This window comes from Phodopus roborovskii, unplaced genomic scaffold, assembly GCF_943737965.1.
Source record: "Phodopus roborovskii unplaced genomic scaffold, PHOROB, whole genome shotgun sequence".
NCBI lineage: Eukaryota > Metazoa > Chordata > Mammalia > Rodentia > Cricetidae > Phodopus > Phodopus roborovskii.
In genome coordinates this window covers 8349052-8354069 of record NW_026126558.1, presented here as the reverse complement: position 1 = coordinate 8354069, position 5018 = coordinate 8349052, and the positions used below count along the sequence as shown (strand labels likewise).

At 46.3% G+C, this 5018-nt stretch overlaps 1 pseudogene; it reads left to right on the top strand.

Annotated features, from left to right (window-relative positions):
• Window positions 1–961: 961 nt before the first annotated feature.
• On the top strand, window positions 962–4193 carry LOC127234705 (cleavage and polyadenylation specificity factor subunit 5-like; annotated as a pseudogene).
• The last annotated feature ends 825 nt before the right edge of the window (window positions 4194–5018 follow it).

Below are 5018 nucleotides of genomic sequence, written 5' to 3'. Positions count from 1 at the left end.
CTACCCGGAACTCACTGTGGAGGCAGCAATGGGATCATTTTGCCTCAGCTTCCCAAGTGCTGAGATCACAGGCATGTGCCACCGTGCTTGGGTTTGGCATTTCATTTTTATTGTGCCTAAACTTTGCCACTGCAAGCATTTTAAGTATACCTTTCAGTGACATGAGGTACAGTCACATTTCTTGGCACCCCCTCTCCATTCCCAGCACTTATTTAGCACCCCAAGTGAAATTATACCTAGCAGCCACCACCTCCTTTCTTCAGGTACCTGCCATCTTGCTGTCACTATGAATCTGATGCTGTAGGGACCTCACGGAAGTGTGACTGCAACCCCAATCTAGGGTTGGCACATATAGCATGGGTCAGCCTGCTTTTTCATATGAACAGGTCTAGAGCTGCTGGTCAGCCAAGTCAGACCATGCATGTGTCCAGAGAACCAGGCACAGAGTTCCCTCCATCTAGTCCGAACAGGGGCTGGTTGGAAAAGGGACATATTGCAGCACCAGCTAGGAACATCTCTGCATCCAGTGAGCCTCGGGTGCTTTTCAATGCGGTCTGTTCAGAAAGTGTCTGCCTCTGCTGATGGATGGCTTCCCTCAGAGCAGGTGTAGGATGCTCCACCCACACTCCTCCCTCTTGGCCTGCTGACTGTGGAAGCAGGAGTACTGCTGGGCCGAGTCCCAGTTAAATTCAGCCCTGCTGCAGAGTAGAGGGAAGGGGAAAGCATGGAAGAAGGGGATAGAGGGGAGGGGAAAGGGAGGAGGAAACGAAAAAGGGAGGGGGGAATAGAAGGAAAACAGGGAGAGTGTTCTTCACTAGACAGATCATTTACACAGTAAAGAAGAAAATTCCATAGAAATTTCAAGGCTGGCAGGACAATGAATTCTGTAAGGTTGTTCGTACCCTGGCTTCTCCCAGTGTGCTACTCTGGCATTCCTGGCCCAGTGCTTTGTGGTGTAAGAATGGGCTGCACAAACTCCATCCATCACATCTGCATCCTAGCTGGCAAGGAGAAAGAAATGAAGACAGAGCTCCCCTGCTTTGGCTCTGAGGAGAATGCACCTCAGTGTGCACTGTGCCAGCTTCAGCTCTCCCCTGTGGGTGCCCTTGGGCAGTGGGCTGGGCAGCGCTCATGCCTTTCTCCCAGTGAGGACTCCACGTGTTTGCCAGAGACACCTCTGAGGTGGAAGGGCACTACACGGGGAGGGTTGTGCCTAGCAGGGCTGCCTTTGGGAAGCGTTCAGACCTCATGCCTAAAGAGGTGCGCTAAAGGAGCTGGGGACATGAGTGGCTATGACAGGTCTAAGCACAGGTGGCACTTTCCAACAATATACACTTTACGTGGCAGTTGACAGGTGCTCTAGAAGAGACCATGGATGGCAAGTGGCAGAGCTAGGCTCTGAACTTGGGCAGCAAATGTCACTCAGCTGGCTGGATGGGATCAGACACAGATTGGAGGAAAGCAGTTTCCATCAGAAACCCAAGGAGGAACATATCCACTGTGGAAGGAGGCATCAGCTGGTAAGGATACTTGGGGATGGATGAATTCAGAAATCGTCATCATACTGTTAACCATGTGCCTGTATTTTATGCACTGGCTGAGACAGAGAGCAGCCATTACAAGATGGACAGACCAGGCTTGCAAGCTAAAGCTGTTAATACCTGCTTTGTGCTGCTCCTGCCAGCTGAGAAATGGCCTGTCTCCAACGTGGCTCCCTGGGCACATCTATCTTAGGGTTTCTGTTGTTTTGATGAAACATCATGACCAAAAAGCAAGTTGGGGAGGAAAGGGTTTACTTGTAGTCTTATCACTGAAGGAAGTCAGGCAGGAACTCAAACAGGCCAGGAACCTGGAGGCAGGAGCTGGTGCCGAGGCCATGGAGGGTGCTGCTTACTGGCTTCCTACCATGGTTTGCTCAGCCTGCTTTCTTATAGAACTTAGGACCACCAGCCAGGGGATGGCACCACCCACAATGGGCTGGGCCTTACCCTATCAATCATTAATTAAGGAAATGTCCTACAGTCTTGCCTACAGCTCCATCTTATGGAGGCATTCACACAATTGAGGTTTCCTCTTCTGCGATGACTGTAGTTTGTATTGAGTTCACATAAATTTAGCCAGCACAGGGCATCTTTTAGGGCTGACAGGCCTTTGGTATCCAGCACACACAGACTTTGAGTAGACTATTAGGTTCACAACTTTCTGGGTCTATCTAGGAGACTTCATCTTGAAACAGGACTAGTGTGACAAAGGACATGTGCTACTGCATGAAAATGGTCTCCTAGCCTCTTCTGCTGCCCCTAAAGCCTACATTATAGCTCCATCTATGTAACAGGGCCTGAGTGAGGTATCCTTGCTTTTGTGTGTGTGTGTGTGTGTGTTTTATTTTTGAGACAGGGTTTCTCTATGTAACAGTTTTGGCTGTCCTGTAACTCTTTTGTAGATCAGGCTGGCTTCAAACTCACTGGGATCTGCCTGTCCCACCTTCCAAGTGCTGGGATTAAAGGCTTGCACCACCACTGCCCATCAGTGAGGTGTCCTTTAAGTCTCAGATAATCAATACTGAATCAGGAGAGTACTTGACAGTTTGCTGTCAAACAACTCTGTTCAGACATGAAGCAGTCTAACCCTGTACCCATGGGCAGGTGGACCTAGGGGACAGGGAGAGCCAGGTAGAAACACTAGGTATCCAGGCCCTTCCTGAGCCCCCTTGGCAGTATAAGGAACATTGGTTCTGAGACAGGAGTCAGCCGGAAGCTCACGTAATCACCCTTTCACTGACAGATGGTTGGGAGATTGCTATGAGTGTTTTCCCACAGGCCTGGTCCCAGAGCCACACCAGCCACAAATAACACACAGAGACACTGTATTAGATATAATTCTGTTAGCCTCTTACTAGCATTTCTTATTGGCTACCTCTGTCTTAAATATTAACTCATTTCTATTAATCTAAATATTTTCACCTGGTCTTATCTTACTCTGTAGGTCTTACATCTTGAATCTCCTTCCTACTATTTCCTGAATCCTCCTTGTCTCCTAGTCTCACTTATCTTGTGTTCCTATTGGCCAGCAGGACTTTATTCATTAGCCAATAAGAGAAACATATTTACAGAATGACATCTCCCATCAGGAGATCACCTGTGGGGTTCTGCTAAATTCTGATGACTGGCTTTCTTGGAGAAAGCCCTTATTGCCTAGGGCTGGCCATTGCTGCCCTAGGTGTCAACCCTCCCTCCATGGCTGACTTCCTACCAACATCATGGTGCTGTTGGCTCAGAGGTAAAGAGTGAAGAGCTGGATGGGTGTATTAGTCAGTGTTCTCTAGAGGAACAGACTGATGGAAGCACGCGCACGCGCATCTTTTATGTAGGCTGCCACCAGAAGGTGTGGCCCAGATTTAGGGTGGATTACCTCACCTTTGATCCAGATTAAAGGTGAGACTTTTCACTTCAGAAGATTTAATTAAAAAAAAAAAATCGCTCCTCTTGCCCTAGACTGTTAATGGCAGGCGGCAGCTGCTGAGCAGGACGCAGATAACCGATACTCGCCCTGCCCTGCGGAGCGCACCATTAACCTGTACCCACTTACCAATTATACCTTTGGTACAAAAGAGCCCCTCTATGAGAAGGACAGCTCTGTTGCAGCCAATTTTCAGCGTATGCGGGAGGAATTTGATAAAATTGGGATGAGAAGGACTGTTGAAGGGGTTCTGATTGTACACGAGCACCGGCTACCCCATGTGTTACTGCTACTGCTGGGAACAACTTTCTTCAAATTACCTGGTGGTGAACTTAATCCAGGAGAAGATGAAGTTGAAGGACTAAAACACTACCTTCTCAGTATCCGTATATTCCTGCACATATTACAAAGCCGAAGGAACATAAGAAGTTATTTCTGGTTCAGCTTCAAGAAAAAGCCTTGTTTGCAGTCCCGAAAAATTATAAGCTGGTAGCTGCACCATTGTTTGAATTGTATGACAATGCACCAGGAAACGGACCCATCATTTCTAGTCTTCCTCAGCTGTTGAGCATGTTCAATTTTATTTATATACAACTGAATCCCTGCACAGAAGTAACGAAGCCGTCTCTGTCAGCACAGCTAACACTTAGAAGAATTGTAGAGAATTGTTGGTTTTCTCTTGTCCCCTAAATTGTCACCACATTCCTGTTTGAAGAGTAAATCAATATGAACTGGATAGTGGTGTAAACATGTGATAGTGTTCATTCATTGTTTGTTCTACTCATACATTTTTTGGTACAACATTAAAAAAGGTGAACTTACAAAAAAAAGATCCCTCAGCTGGGTGGTGGTGGCCACACCTTTAATTCCAGCACTTGGGCGGGAGAGGTAGGCAGATCAATGTGAGTTGAGGCCAGCCTGGTCTACTGAGTTGCAGAATATTCAGGGATACACATAGAAACCCAGTCTCAAAAAACCAAAAGGAAAAAAAAGAAAAACCTTTCAATGCAAATAAAAACTGTTTTGAGATTTCATCTTTACATCTGCCTGAATGGCCAGAGTCAATAAAACAAGTGACAGCTCATGCTGGAGAAGATGTGGGTTAATGGGGCCATTCATTCATCGCTGGTGGAAGTGAAAACTATTCAGCCACTATGGAAATCAGTGTGACAGTTCCTCAGGAAGATGGGAATTGATATATCTCAAGATCCAGCTATACTACTGTTATGCCTATACCCAAGAGATGCTTCATCTTACCACAGAGATACTTGCTCAATAATGTTCATTTCTGTTCTATTCATAACAGCCAGAAAATGGAAACAACTTATATGATCCTCAACAGAAAATGTACATTTATACAATGGAGTATTACTCAGCTTTTAAAAAAATGAAATCATAGCTGGGTGATAGTATCACACAACTTTAATCCCAGCACTCAGGGGGCAGAGGTAGGCAGATCTCTAAGTTCAAGGCAAGACTTGTGTACAGAGAGAGTTCCAGGAAAGGCAGGGATATACAGAGAAACCTTGTCTTGAAAAATAAAACAAACAAAAAAAGAA